This window comes from Drosophila melanogaster, chromosome 4, assembly GCF_000001215.4.
Source record: "Drosophila melanogaster chromosome 4".
NCBI classification, from domain to species: Eukaryota; Metazoa; Arthropoda; class Insecta; order Diptera; family Drosophilidae; genus Drosophila; species Drosophila melanogaster.
The window spans coordinates 494,092-509,847 of record NC_004353.4 but is presented as its reverse complement, the minus strand read 5'-3'; the positions used below and the strand labels follow the sequence as shown (position 1 = coordinate 509,847).

General features: G+C 37.6%; 1 protein-coding gene across 3 annotated transcripts in view, besides 7 other annotated features; it reads right to left on the bottom strand.

Moving 5' to 3' along the window:
* Positions 1-8,038, bottom strand: part of zfh2 (Zn finger homeodomain 2) — a 39,065-nt gene extending 31,027 nt beyond the window's left edge. For all 3 annotated transcript variants that reach the window (NM_001258496.3, NM_079884.5, NM_001272130.1), the window contains exons 1-2: positions 7,991-8,038; positions 5,710-5,997 (exon numbers count right to left, since the gene is read on the bottom strand). The gene's annotated coding sequence lies outside the window, so the exon portion shown is untranslated. The remainder of the gene's footprint in view (positions 1-5,709; positions 5,998-7,990) is intronic.
* A 1,124-nt stretch (positions 8,039-9,162) lies between these two features.
* Positions 9,163-9,323: a mobile genetic element.
* Positions 9,324-9,412: 89 nt separating this feature from the next.
* Positions 9,413-9,463: a mobile genetic element.
* A 381-nt stretch (positions 9,464-9,844) lies between these two features.
* Positions 9,845-10,136: a mobile genetic element.
* Positions 10,137-10,568: 432 nt separating this feature from the next.
* Positions 10,569-11,626: a mobile genetic element.
* Positions 11,331-11,388: a mobile genetic element.
* A 1,793-nt stretch (positions 11,627-13,419) lies between the features above and the next one.
* Positions 13,420-13,520: a mobile genetic element.
* A 1,438-nt stretch (positions 13,521-14,958) lies between these two features.
* Positions 14,959-15,132: a mobile genetic element.
* Between the last annotated feature and the right edge of the window lie 624 nt (positions 15,133-15,756).

Here is a 15,756-nt window from a genome sequence, read left to right as displayed (position 1 = left end):
TGAGTCAGTGTAGTTATGCCTCACCGTTGGAAGTCTTGAGCACAGGTTACATTTTATTTTTTGAATGAATTAATTGCGTGAATTAAATTTAAGGAGAGTAATATTATTTAAGTAAAAATATTGGTGGTCAAGAGTTTGAACGTCTTATAGCAACATCCACATAAAAGCATACATACATATGTTTTTGGTCTGAATCAAGAGCTCAATCGATTAGCCGTATGTGCCCTCTTACCGCCCGATTGCCGCTTTTTTTCCTAGTATGTCATTAAGTCTCTCAATTTTAGACCTGTCTGTGTTCTTCGTATTATAGGTGAGTACCAAATCGGACAGTGGATTTTGTCCAAACTATAAGAAGGTGTACGGTGAAAAAGTATAATGGTAAAATAAAATGGATGCTTAAATTCATATGTATATTGCAAATGTAGCAAATAATGATTCAAATATATTAAACTCAACAGGGAGATCTCGATGTTTATCCGTATAATAGCATGTGGGCCAAGTTTAAACTGCAGTCGAACATTATGTGATGTAAAAAGTAATAGTAAACAATAGTAAACCTTTTGTGAATCGTCGTATTGGTAATCCTATTTTCTGTTAACAATTTTTTGCCTTCTGAATGAAGTCTTCGCAAATGCATATTTTTTACACTGAGCAAGAACTTTTTCTTATTAGAAGTGTAAGCGACAATAATACTGGTAAATTGTTAGTTTTTATTATGATATTGATAATTCTAATTTAACTGGATTAAAAAAAAATCTCGTTATAAATTAAGTTTTGACTAATGATTAATATTTTCAAAATCAAAAATACAATTCATTTATTAATTTAATTGCCTAATAATTTGCTAGCGAATTTTTAACTTTGAACTGATATAAACTGACTCATTTGTTGGAACTAGTCCTTAATAATTTTGGTAGGAAAATAAGAAAAATCTTTTTTGTTATACGAAGTAACTAATTTGGTTACAAAGTATTTTTGTAACGCATTAAAGGAATTGTAAGATAAGAGCATTTCTGAAATAAGCTCGATGATTCTTATGTGTACCAATTTCTTCCATTTTATCCCAACACCATATATGGCTCGACCAATTAAAATACTCGAAGAGCTGCTGCTGCGTGTATGTGTAATCGTAATTAATACAGTCACCGAGGGGAGAGCAAGAAGAAAGATGTGACGTGAGGGTGGGGCTGTGGGGGTTGCGGGAGCACTCAGCGCACATTAAAACGACCAATCAGAAGATGCTATGCGGTAGTCGAAGGCCGCAGTGGTGTGCGAAGTGCTCAGCTCACACGCCACACACTAGCACACGCTCTCCGTCTCTGTCCGAGCGCGATTTATATGGCACTTTCCGTGTGAGTAAAAAGTTTTACGTGAGTCAGGCGAGGGGGAGGATACTAACACATGAACATTGATGATATGTGCGTGTGTGTGACCCATGCATTATGTTTGCATTTGAGGACGACGTACAAAGATTTAGCCAACAGGCTCACATCTGTATGTATATCCATATGTGTACCACGTACATATCAGTACACATGCGCTTGGAGCACATTTAATAGTCGACAATTACATGTGATATGCAGATTTGTATCGCAAGGTCTTCGTCAGTCGTCGGTCGTCTGGGGGTGAGTCTAATTCTAAGTCTGAGTCGCAACCAGAGTCAGGGTCTGCATCGGTCCATTTCCTACGCCACGCCTATTCAGCTCGTACGCTTGTTTGTTTTTAACCGAGCTTTCACACTCCCATCCACATTCATTGACGCGCACTGTGCGCGGGATTAGGTTTAGGGTTACCAACGAGAGAACTGAAATAATTGAGAGCGGAGAATAGGAATCCCTAAAACCATGAGAGAAAATGTTGCAGAACCACCTTAAGCTTCAGCTCTCCACTCCTACCAATCCTATTTTATTTAACCAAACAAGCGAAAAACAATGAGAACAACTAAATCATTGCCACCGCACTTTGCCTCGCTCGCACTCGTGTGCGTGCATACGGTTTTCGCCCGCATATACATAGGTGTGTGCCAGCGTTCACTCAAAAGAAAGAGATGCGAGACAAAGCTGCGGAGCGAAATTTTCTGTCGTTGTGTTGTTGGTAAGGGGGGGTCGGTCGGTGATGTTGGGCGAGAGGGTGAGAGCTGACTGAGAGAAGTAACTCTTAATTTAATTAATATTGACGAACATAATAGAAAGAGCCGAGGATAGAGAGAGTGCGGATGGATCTGCCTCTCTTTCTCGGTCACCCTCTCTTTAATCCTCCCTTCTCCGCTCATAGCACCGACCAAAATCACTTTTGCCATTTGAGAAGCTTGCGCCACCGCAACAACAGCAACAGAACGGCATGGAAAATAAAACAGGTTTCCAATGCTCGGCTTTAGTTTCGGCCCCTGGTTCGGGTTCGTTGTCGGCTTTGTTGCTAATTTCTATTTTCATCCTTGTTGTTGCTTGGGCCTCATTTCGCGTACCCCTTTCGGCTGCCAGTGTGCGTGTACATATGTCTCTGCGCGGTAATTGTAATTGTATGCGCACTCACGGAGCGGGCCCTGGTAAAAGTTGAGACAGATGTGGAGGCAGAGACTGGGGTGCCTGGAGGAGACGGAGACACCGTGGCGACTCGTCGTTCGGCTTGGTCCCAGGAGAAGAATCGCTACGCCCACAATCCAGACCATCTCCCTCTCCTATCAGCGAGCGGCGCGCGAGTACAAATATAATTTATATGTAAATAAATAATTTATACATAATGCGCTGCTTGCGCTTGGCTTCGCTACTGACTGTATCTCGGCGTCTCGTCAGCCCCAGAATATGATGATGGTGTCTCCTTTCTGCATATTTTCGGCCCTCTCCGAAAAGGGCCTTCGTCGTCGTCGTGGTTGTTGTCGTCGTCGTACCTAATGGCAACGTTGGAAAGCAAAGTACTTCGAGATGCGGGTGAGTGTGGGTCCAGAAGGACAGAGACGGCAGAATGAGGCGCTGATGGGTAAATAGAGTACAAGACGGAGATGGGTATATGAAGAACACAATTACCCGGACGTGGTATTTCAGGGAGCACTGGGACATACATACATTTCGGCCTCTTTCTCGTCTCCTTTCTTTTTCTCCCGTCTCTATTCTGCTCTTCTTTCATATTTCGCTGCTCTAAGAAATTTTTTATTACAATTATTCCTGCGATTTCGAATTATTGTTTATTTGAGACAAACTACCCTTACCTCGAACGACTTATGATGACATTCTTTGACTCTGGCTTTCGTTTGTACTACTTCTCAAAGTTTGAGCGTGTTCAATAATTAGTATTTATATTAAAAGGAAACAGAAAAGAAACAAAATACACCTCTCCCCCGCACCCACGTTGCTGTGCTCGGGCATATGCCGTCAAAAATGTCCCAAACCATCACCAGGGTATTTACCCATTCAACACATCTACGTTTGTATGTAAAGAGTAGACATATATTCGACCTATTCATCCCCACCTCACAACTCCGCAAGGTATACTCATTCTCACACTCAGGCACGGGAACGGCTTGTAAATGTTACATGAATGTTCATACATACACCTACATATATACACGCTTGTATGTTCCTACCCATACTCGTTTTGAGAAGGAAGAACTCTCGTTTGTAGTTTATTGTGATTCCACAGACTTTTTATTTTAATATCGGTGTTCGTCATTATCGATTTTTGCGTCTCTCCTTTGAAATTTGCCTCTATTCTTCGCCACGCGAGGAAATCGTCCGGGGTACAGGCGGATCTAAGGACCCGGTTGAGGGTTGATGGATTTTAGATACCCACAAGATAAAGAAATGTAAGTGTATGTATGTACATTAGGGCGAGACGCAGATTCGGCAATAATAAGCAGCAATTAGTAGAAGGCATAAATAAGTATGAACTTATCCGAAACGAGCGCACTCAACGCTGTTTTATTTACCTATTTACTAGAGAAACTTTCATTTAATTGGTTCCCATGCGAGCGCCCACGTATTACACACATACTCACACATATATGTATATATATTTATATATGTATATATATCAAAGCTTATATGCTTGCACTCGGTAACGGACAAGAAGCATGTAGATAACTAACAAGAGAATATCAAGAGCGTGCGAGAGAGACGGTTGGAGTGTGAAAGCGTTAGTGCTTAATTGGTTGTTCTGGTAATTAAAATTGCGCTAAAGAGAAGGCTTCTCCTTTCTTTCTATGGACAGAGTGGTTTAGCGTGGTGGTTGAGGGATTCTGCTGCAACGAATCACGTATCCCGTACCAAGCCAGTGACAAAGCCAATGGGGTGTGATTCTAACGGCATCAATTAACGCTGTTCTATAAACCACCCATCTAGCCACCCACAAATGACGGAGAACACAAATAGCAAAGCAAATACCAAACCCACAGAGGAAGAGGCTTGAGGCGGCAGGTGCGGACGTGCGGCAAGAGAAGAGAAAATACGAGGAGGAGTAAGTAGCGAAACAAAACAGAAGGGAGAGGAGCGGGAGCCGCGGACTTTAAGTAGCGACAACCGACCAATCAAGTCGCGCTTAGGCGGTTGTCGCATTCAGTTGCTTTACTCTTCTTTTGATTCCGTTTCCGCTGTTTCTGCCATGTTTCCACTGTTTCTGCACTGGCAACATCAGAGATTTAACAGCTAAAGAGCGAAGCCCTAAGCTCTCAGTATGAGGGCTTTGCTCTCGTCATCATTGCTTTTGTCTGTTATGTGCTTAATTACTGGATGATTTTAGTTCTCTGCTCGGCATTGTTATTTTTCTGTTCGGCTCAGCTTATTTCGGTAAAGTTCAATTCGTTCGTTGAACCAACTCTCAAGACTCAAAGCACAAGGGACTAGTAATCCCCTTCCACCTCTCTGTGAGAGCTTCATCGTCATTGGCTAATTAGAAGTCTTTAAGTAATTAAAATGTTCCAATGGGTGACTTGACATGATGAACCAATAGCTATTATTTGGTGCGCTTATACGAAACACTAATTCCGCAGACAATAATGTTTGCAAATACTTGTTCGTTCTTAATTTGCAGCCTTTGCTGTTAAATACGAACTTATTTAATGATATTTAACTTACATATAGGCGTTCTTATTGCCTACACTATATGCAATTTTTCTCAGAAGTATGCAATGTAGTGAAGGTATATTCTTGATCAGCAAAAACAGCCGAGCTTATATAGTCAGTTTGCCTGCTTGTTCCTACGCCAAATACTCTCTCAGATTTAAGGCTATAAGCTATTAAAGCATTAACTTTTCCCGAAAATATTCTTTCTATTGTATTTAGTATATACGTAAATATGTCGAAACGAATCGGACTCATTAATAAAAAAAATGTCATAGAAATAAAATGGAAACAATATATATATTTTCTCATTAACCGTCATTGTTGATCTATAGTATTTGGGACTCAACATGAAAGGTGTAACCGAAAATTCATTGTGTTATGAGGTATTGCTGATTGTATAACTGAGGTAATGATGTCTTATAGACGGCTATGAGGGTATATATAGTCGATATACACGAATAATGAATACGTTCTTGTTTTATTCATATATAAAATAAGATTCGTAACTGGTTTGTACTTGAAAATAAAATACTATCGAGACATATTTTTTATCCATATCTTCTGGAGGCTATGATATGATTATTTGTATACAAAGGACCAATTTTGCGCATACAACTAGACAACATACCCTTACCAAATCTAATATTGTACTCACTTGAGGTCCTTATGAAAAGTTGAATCCTTAAGCCATTCGACGATTGAAATGAAGATCCTTCAAATAAGGGCGTTCGATTTCTCCTTGCTGTTTTTGTTTTTGCACTTATGTATGTTTGCGAGCGTTTAGACTTGGAGTAAGTTGGGTTATTAGCTAGTTCAATCGTGAATTACTTTAAGTTAGCGGCGATAGTTTGTACTATGTTATGTTTAACTTTAGGCTTAAATATTATAGGAACTTTTGAATCGAGCGCTCGTGGATTTGGGCGAGATAATTAGCCTGCGGCACCTAAAGAGTAATTTTGTGAACAATTTTATTATTATTTTCACCTGAAATATTTAGCTATTACAAGTTAGTGTTATACATTCGAATTGTGCAAAGTTCTTCAGACATTGGTATATTTTATATATAAATTATTGGTTACATATTTTACTGACCCTCAAATACGGTCTCTCTCAATAGGGTTTGCGGTTTTGATTTTGCATTTATGTGAAGCCATCAACTTGAGACAGGTGGTCAATAGACAGGATGTTAGGGAGAAGCCGGCAGGCAACAGCAAGGCTTAAAAAGAACCCAATTAAGTAAAAACCCTGATGTGCCAGTTTATGTACATATGTATACAGGTGTATGCGGGTGAAATTGCCGTGACCAGTGGCAGGTGACAGTCGAAAGGTGATCGACCCACAGCAGTCAGTTGGCAACACAAAAGTAGTTTTGCCAAGGACTTTACCACTTTATCACTGTACATACATATATGGCTCCAGTTTTTTGAAAGAATGATTGTACTAAAGACCAAATAAAAGAAATTCACAATGGCTTGAAAAGACATTAACTTTCACACAAAATCTTTTTTTTATATAGAACGAACGGGTGCTGAAAACTATGTTAAATGTCTTTTTTTCTTACACTTGTAATTATATCTGCAATGTGTGCAAATTTCAAGAGAGCAAATCGAGCGAATTGGATGAGTGCAAGGAGAGTGTGTTCGCGCGCGTTACGCCCCTTGATTTAATTTGCCAACTTCTTGGGATTTTGCATTTTAATATAAACACTTTTACTCCTAGTTGGCTGCTTATATCGCAAGCGAGACAGTTGTCTCTTTTTTATACACACATTTTCACACACGCACAGTCACAAGCACAATCACAAGTGGGAAGTTCTGCTTCCTTTCCCTCCCATCACTTGCCATCCGCCCACCCCAGTGCAGACACCGCGACGAAGAGGGGAGAGCTATCAAGACCAAGACAGAGACAGAAATAGACACACAGCGTTTTTGCATATACTTCTCTCGTGGACCACGTGCTCATTAAATCGCTGAAGGCAATTCATAGAGAACATCCAACAACCGACTAGCGCGGCACAGCACCCTTTCCTGTGCCTGTGGTGTGCTCTTTTCAGCTTCTTTCCTTCCTGCGACTTCCGTTCGCACACCCTCGTTGCTCTCAGCTCAAGGCAGCTCGGCTTTACTCGGCTGGGATCGTTTGGCACATAATGCAATTAAAAATAAAAAACTATTCCCGGACGGAATCCGTTTTCGATAGCTTCGATACATCAAACAAAATAGTGCAGGATTGTCCTCATTGGAAGTGGAATGAAACTCTGCTTTTGTCTACGGATTGAAGTTTTTGTTGCTAGGGACCAGAACTCCAATACCAATGCACCTCACACATAAGGATAAGGGTGAGTGTATTGTTTTCTGCTCGGAACTGCACCGTTAGCATGCACCCATATTTCCGACTGATTTAAACATGTAGCAGAAGCGAACTGAATATTTTACGAAGAAGTGCCGCAGAATTGTTCCGGCATGGTTGTTATTTACTCTAATCGAATGTATCCATTTGCAGGTATGGGCAGGAAGTTGGGCTGATCTCGCAATGCATTTTTTTGAAACTGGTCGAAAGGTTCACGGTGTTCTTCATTCTTGCCATTATAGGTTTTTTTTGTGATACTCTGTTCGACACAACGCAAAAGTAAAAAGTAAATATAAAACTCAAGTAGACGCCGTATAACAACGCGCACCCATATCGAACTTTACATAGATATCACTATTCGCAGAATTGGGATTGGGCTAGCAGTGAATGATTGATTACAGAGGTAACACATTTCAGATTGCAGTTAGTTTCACTCTTTGGTTGTTTTTTACTATGTCACTTTTTATGTTTTAGCGCATTTAACCAGCGAATAGTCACAGTCACATTTAGTCTCACAGTCACGCCAACGGCAAATATATCATAATGAAGATCTACAGCGAAACCGCATCTTTGAGAGCTCTAAAACTCACCATCCGACCCGCATCTGACTCATTCAACGTTTTTTTTCGACTGAGCTGAGAGGCAGGCTTACTTGTTTACTTGCTGGTTAATGCTCTCCGGGGCTCTCGAGCTCTGCTCTCCTCTTCTTTATTCTCCGAAAGTCCGACCGAGCCGAACAGAATCGAGTCATGCGTACAAATCAACATTCAAGAGAGACACTGAGAGACTTTGGGAGATTTCCGTAATGGGGTAATTATTGCCACGCAGAGTGGTAATTACGTTAGAGCGAGACGGGAGATGATGTGATAAAACGGTGTACCAATGTGCTTTATGCTTTCACAGCGAGCCTCTCTTTTCCTTATTTAATTTCTGCCTGTTGTTATGCATGTGTGTGTGCCTTTGTTTTGTGTGGGTGCAGCTTGGGCAATCATCTTTCATTATTTTTGTATTACTGCCGACGGATGTTAAAAGATCCAACACGGCAAGTTCCACATCCCATTGTCTGCAGAATGATCAGAAATATTATAGTAATTAAACTGGTACAAAACTATCACAATGTCTCTTTTGAACCGAAATACCTACAGGCAAGCATCGTGGACTCAACATTTAAAAGTAGATCCTTTGTTTTCCCAATAACTACTCAATATTTGTATTCGGAGATATCAAAAATATCTATAAATACAAAAATATATGTATAATATTATTCGTATCACATTGTCATTAAATAAAATTTTTTGAATGTGCAAACCGATTAAGCTTTTCCCAATATTATGTGTGTAATATTTTTTATGTTCGCTATAGTAGAATGTATGCGACCCGAGATGATCTTGAATATGCTTACTTACATATGTATTTAGGATCACTAGCAGAGCCGATCAGGCACGTCCGTTATGAATTATGAAACCTTGAGTTCTTTTTAACATTTTTCTGGACCAAAAGAGAATGTTTATACTTCCGCGACATGTCTTGCGTAAATATTGTACAATATTTGTAAAATATCATGCGTACATGCGTACTATTCCACCGGAATAGTCAAAAAATGCATGTTAAAATGTTTCTTCGTTGAACAAACCACTCGAATCATTAAAAAATAATTGAAAATTTTTTTTATGAAGAATTTTTTAAGCTTAAGAGTGCAAACGAGAAAGTTCAACATTTTTAGGACTATCGATAGAATCGATCAGAAAGACAAAATAAATCGAAAAGTTTGTGCATGGCAGTTTTGGGCATTAGAGTGGGCGTATTTATGATACGTCTCTGGAATGTATCTGGAATCTGAATGTTTAATAATCGAGGCGTTCATACGGACAGACGGATTCATACGGATCGAATCTAGTTATCCTGGTCAAGAATATATATATACTTTTAGGGTTTTTTTTCATCGAATCTGGTACCCTATTATAACTTTTGATCGATGCGTACATGCATGCATGCGCTGCATTCTTCTTTCTCTTTTATCTTTTACAGTTTCCGAGATATCGGTGTTAATACGGACAATCGGACCTTTTAAGTGATCCTGCGCTTATATATGCTTATAGGGTCAAGTTTCTACATCTACATCATTTAATCTTTTATTTATTAATTAAAATATTTTGTTGAAAGTGTGTTTGTAATATAATATATAAAAAATATAAAAAATATATTTTGCATATGCATTACATATGCGATGATATTAAATTTGTCATATGGGTTAATACACGGGTTAATATTTATTATAGAGTGGTGCAAATGTCCCGGTGTCGGTGGATCCTATCAACTACAAATCAGTCAGCTAGGGGAAAAGCGAACGGAAAATTTCAACAGTTTTTGGCATTGGGAAATAAAAAAAGAAAAATTTTAAATTGTTCAAAGGCATGGTCGCGACCGTTATGGGGAGAAATCAAAAAATAAAAATATATTTTTCAAAACTGTGGGCGTGGCAGTTTTGGGCGGTTTGTGGACGTTAGAGTGACCGTGGCAACAAGCTCGCACTGCGTCTATGTCTCTAGAAACTGTATATTTAATCTCAACCTTATTGCTTTTATAATCCCTAAGATCTAGACGTTAATATGGACAGGCAGACGGACGGACAGGGCCAGATCGACTCGTCTATTGATCCTGATAAAGAATATATATACCTTATATGGTCGGAATGTCATCCTTCTACCTGTTACATACTTTTTAACGAATCTAGTATACCCTTTTACTCTACGAGCAACGGGTATAAATATGCAAGCGATGCAGTTCAAATGGTAATTTCAAAAATAAAATATTTTATGAATATACAGCATATATGTACATATGCCTATGTAAAAGTGTACTCACCGTCGCACACGCAGTATTTTGAATTTGAATTTTTAATCATATACGTATGTACGTACAGCAAAAAATACATATTTACGCAGTTGTCTGTTGCAAAAGTTGCGTCTGCGTTTACACTTTTACCAAGAAATGAATATAACACGCATGTCAGAGGGGAAAGGAATAATATAAAAGAAGAATAGATAAAACCCTTTCTGACACTCACTCTCTTTCGTTTAAACGTCATGCGTTTACTCTCGCTTTTACATACTCGCTAATGCACGGCAAGGTATTAGAATATCCATATATACCCATATACATATATGAAAAAAGATAGAATGCTATAGCCGAATTCCCCGACTATCAGGAACCCGTTACTCAGCTAGTGTGAATGCGAAAGCGAAATTAATTTTTCTGGGATATCGATAGATATTGGGGAATAAAATGAAAAAAAAATTAAAAACTGTTCAATAGTGTGGGCGTGACTGTTTTGGTCGTTCTGTTAGTGTAAGGAGGGGCATGACCAAAGTGTGTTTTTGGTATACCGACAGAAAGTGGCAAGACAAAAAATAAAAAACTGAAAAAATTTTTAAGAAAGTATGGGCGTGGCAATTTTGACATTTTTTTCCTTTTGATAGAAGCAAAAAGTTTTTTGGCAAATCGATAGAAATGTATTAGACCAACAAATATATGAATAAATATCAAAACATTTTGTAGAAGTGTGGGCGTGGCTGTTTTTTTCCGTTTTGGGGAAATTAGAGTAGGCGTTAAAACATTACATAAGTTATTTTCTTGTAGTTCTTATAACCGTTACCAGTAGAGTAAAAGAAGGGTATACTAGATATGCACGTGGGAACTAAGCATACATATAAGCATACATATTCTAGAGACATAGACACAGCGCCCACAATTTTTTAATTCATTATACCCGTTGCTCGTAAAGTAAAAGGGTGGAAGACAGAGACATAAACGCAGCGCAAGTTTATTGACCAATGCTGCCACGCCTACAAACCGCCCAAGAGCGATTACACCCACACTTTTAAAATTCTTTTTAATTTTTTCTTATTTTATTTCCCAATATCTATAACAAGCTGAGTAAAGGGTATCTGATAGTCGAGGAACTGGACATTCAGTAGCATTCTCTCTTGTTTTCTTTGTATATTGGAAGTTATAGAAAATCCAGTTTTTTGTCACTCGTCCAATTCATATTTCTTGTGTCTATAAACAAACCTTAGCTACCAGACGAAGCACTCAGGTGTCAATGTATTTAGTTTATATCTTTCATCCATGTAAATGGCAGTTCACGTAGTAGATCGACTCGGATGTTGTATATAAGCATCTACATAACATATAGGGTCGGATACGTTTCCGTCTACCTGTTACATATTTTTGTATAGTATGCACTTTTATTTATTATTATTACATTAACAAATAATTCCGATGGGTCAGGGCCCTGGCTTTTAACAATTATTACGTTCAGGGACCTATTTCCCAAAGGATAGTCTACTGATTCGGAAGAAGCTTAAAGAAATGGGAAGAGCTGGTAAACTACATATGAATCGATGAGTACACCGATATTCTGAATGCATTGTTTAGATTTAAGAAGAGACCAAATGTTTCGTGTTTATCACATGCTTATGTACAATTACCGTGTTGGGTACACATTCCCTTGTCAACATACAAACTGAGATATGCAGTATGCAAAGGTTTTTGTGTTTGGATATTTTAAGTAAATACAGGTGAGCAAACAAGTTTTTGACGAGGTCTCCGTTTTGACTCTCAGATAAACTTTTGTTTCCGTGGTCACTGGGTTTGGAATCACGGGTTCTTGTACTTAAAGTCGAACAGATCAATATTTAAATTATTCATCGGTATGCCTATGCATGTTATTGCATTTGTATTTTCTGTATTAAACCCAAAACCCAACAACCGTGTAACAAGGTAATAGTCCCACCGATCATCGCTTGTCGGGTAGCCTTCATTTTTTCGGACCACTGTATCATAAACTTGTCATAGGATTAATCTTAAAAATAAATAGGGAACACACATAAACGCAAGTATCTTAACAATAAATAATTTTGCGAATATCTTTTTTGATGTAATGTATAAGTGTTTTAACCATAAATAATTTCAGGAATAATATTTTTATTTACTTTACAAAATTTTTTTTACGTTAAGCAACCAATTAAATGGCTTGAATGGCAACGAACATAACATAACAATAACAGCAACGATGAATTACAATTTGGAAAAATAATTTAGATTAGCTAATAGTTTTGGCTAGTTTTGAAGCACTCGAGTTCTTTGCCTCCCCCTTGTAAAAGTGTCTGCTGGGTGACCCTCCTCAGTCTTTGTCTCGTCGTCGGTATAGCCAGTTGGCCAGATCTCAACTTTTTAGCCGATATAGTTCCCGAGATCTACAGAGACATTCCACCCATCAATATGTTCCGCTTTTTTCAACGAACATAGTATACCCATTTACTCTATATAATATATAATAATTTTGCTTATATTTTGCTTTCGTATCTTTTGAAGATAGCAACAGGTTGTAGAATTAAGTAGTCTTTCGCGGTAAAAAAAAACCGTCTGCAACACTTTTTCTTATTTTCTGTTTTCAAAATTGAGCTCTTTTCCTTTGTTATGTTCTCGACATGTGGGCCGACACTTTAAAGTTGGCCAGTTGACAATTTATTGATGTGATTCCACGATTGTCCCCTTTTTCATTGACGAGGGGCCTATTCCAGCTGGATTATCTGACCTTTTCGATCACATCATTTTATGCGCATATGTCTGATTTCGGTTAAGTTTTAGTATGCTATAATACTTCAAATCGGTAAAATTGACTGTTTTTAAAATAAGTTAAAATCTGTTTGGTTTTTTGTTTGAAAGATTCACATTCTTACTCGCATTCATGGACTTTATCTTTTGTCCAAACGCATGAATAAATTAAAAGGTAGAATGGCTGACGTAATAAAGATTAGAATATGGAATTGTGTACTACGTTCGCCTAGTCACAAAGATTGTGTCGACTTGAAGGGATCGAAAAATCACAACGACATGGGGTGCAAATATGGGTTGAATGATCACAAAACTTTTAAAACCAAACTAATCAGTTCCTATGCGACGAAGATATTATACCGGGAACTCGTAGACTAAAAAGGTTGCTAGATTCCTACTTGGAAGAGGTATTTCCGACTCTATAAATTATGTACATCAGGGTCTGCCGAGTCGAACTGGCCATGTCCGTCTGTGCGTCCGTAAGAACGTCGAACGTTCTCATTTTATATCTTCTTATTTAATATCCATTGATATGCTAGAATCATTATGAAATTATGCTATATCATTCTCTCTTGTTTCATTTTACTATTTGTCTTGCCAATTTCAAAAGATATGCGTATTTTTGACAACTCTGGAATTTCTGAAATTTTAATAATCAATAACTAATAATGCATGCAAGCATCTGATTTCTTCGTTAAAAATAATAAATTATTATAGCATTATAAATATTTTTATGCTATCACGCAATAAAAAAATATCTATGCAGCGCATTATCAAGTTATCGAAAAATGTTACAAAAATTGTCCGTTTGATCAATCGAAACTTTAAAACCTCAAATACGTATATATGTATGCGCCCATTCATTATTTATAAATCTCTTTCGTATCTTCTATGGTGCACACACCTTAAATGACGTTAGATGAATGGACGGTAACTCTGTTTGACACTTTCTGAATGAATTTTAAATAGTTTTGCATATCTTAACTTTTTTATCGTGCTGGCGGTACCTCTAGCAGCTTTCGGGCAACCACCAGTATGCAATTTCCATAGGTAGGTAAGCTATACAAATGTAAATCAAAACAGATCCCAGACTCCAGTCGTGAAGACAATCAGAAGACAGTTTTCCTTATATCTGAATTTATTGTTTACCATGTAGCGAATGGAAGCAAATAAGGATTACATTAATTATTTAAACCTTGTGTTCGTTGAATTACAGTGGCCTTGCAAAAACAAAATAAGTGATATCCAGTTATTTGCTAACCTCCATAACCGGCGTCGACAATAAGTAGGTGGTTGAAATTATACATTTAGACTTTTCAGACAGCAGTAAATATTCCATTCATATTTCGGTCACCCATAGATCCATACATCTTGCAAATTATTCGAGTTTACCACAAATATTTCTTCAAACCAAAATCGGCTAAATCCATTCGTAATAATGTACATACCTATAATTTCGATATTTATATATAGTTGTAATATAATAATTAATTTATATTAATATAGTTATATTAGTTGTTCTATAGGATTTATAAAATATATTGTTCGATCAGGCCGTCCCAACACCTGTTAAGAAAGAACACGTTTCAAAAAGTTATATCGCTTGGAGAGAGACCAAAATCGCGTTGAAATACAGATATATTTTTTTTTAAGTCAGGTATAAGTGTATAATATCCTTTTTATTGGCAACCACCCCCTAAAAGTTCATTTGCGCATCTCTTTTGACAAAATTCAACATTTCAACAAAATAGATTATACTTTTTTTATTAATGTAATAATATAAATGGAAATAAACTTCGTCTGAATCTGATTTTAAAATTACCGAGATAGAATAAGGGAGAACAAAATATTCGATTTCCTCAACTATCAGATACCTTCGGTTTTTTGTCATATCAATCGAAATTGGCTATAAAAACTTTTACCCCACGTAGCGAGTATAAAACAAAGGGAATGCTGTAGTAGAGTCCCCCGACTATCAGATACCCGTTACTCGGGTAGTAGAAATGCAAACGAGAAATTTTATAATTTTTTTCCGAAATCAATAGATATGAATGAGAAAAACGATTTTCAAAAGTGTGGGCGTGACAGTTTTCGGCGGTTTGAAGGCATTAGAAGAGAGGTGGCCAAAGTGATTTTGGTATACCGGTAGATGATAGATTGGCAAGACAAACAATAAAACGAAGAAATATCTGAAAATTTCCCAGTTTGTGGGCGTTAAAATGGGCAACATGAATCAACAAACTTACTCTGCGTCTATCCAAAATCTGTATGCTGTATCTGTATCTGTATCGACTAGGCTATTGATACATACTTTTCAACGAGTCTAGTTTACCATTTTACTCTACGAGTAACGTGTACAATTACTGCAAGAAAGCTTTTCATGTTTGCATTCATGTGGCAGTCCACGTAGTAACGAAGTGCACCAGGAGAGTATGCGAAGGCGACAACAATATACACTTATGTTCACAAGGAAATTAATTGAAAATGAAAATAAATCCGTAGTCCATACGAGCTAAAAGGCAGTAATTGAGCGAGATGAACTTTAAGATTTCCCATTGAATTTGTTAAGTGCCAAATTAAAATTCAATGGGTTGCGCTTCATTATCCCAAATGGATGCGAAAACAAATGCGGGCGTTATTTGTTATTATTTCCCTAATTCCGGATGTTAAACGCCTATATAAGGAACCACCCCATCCACAATTTTTAAATTCAAAGCTCATTTAAAACAATTAAAAT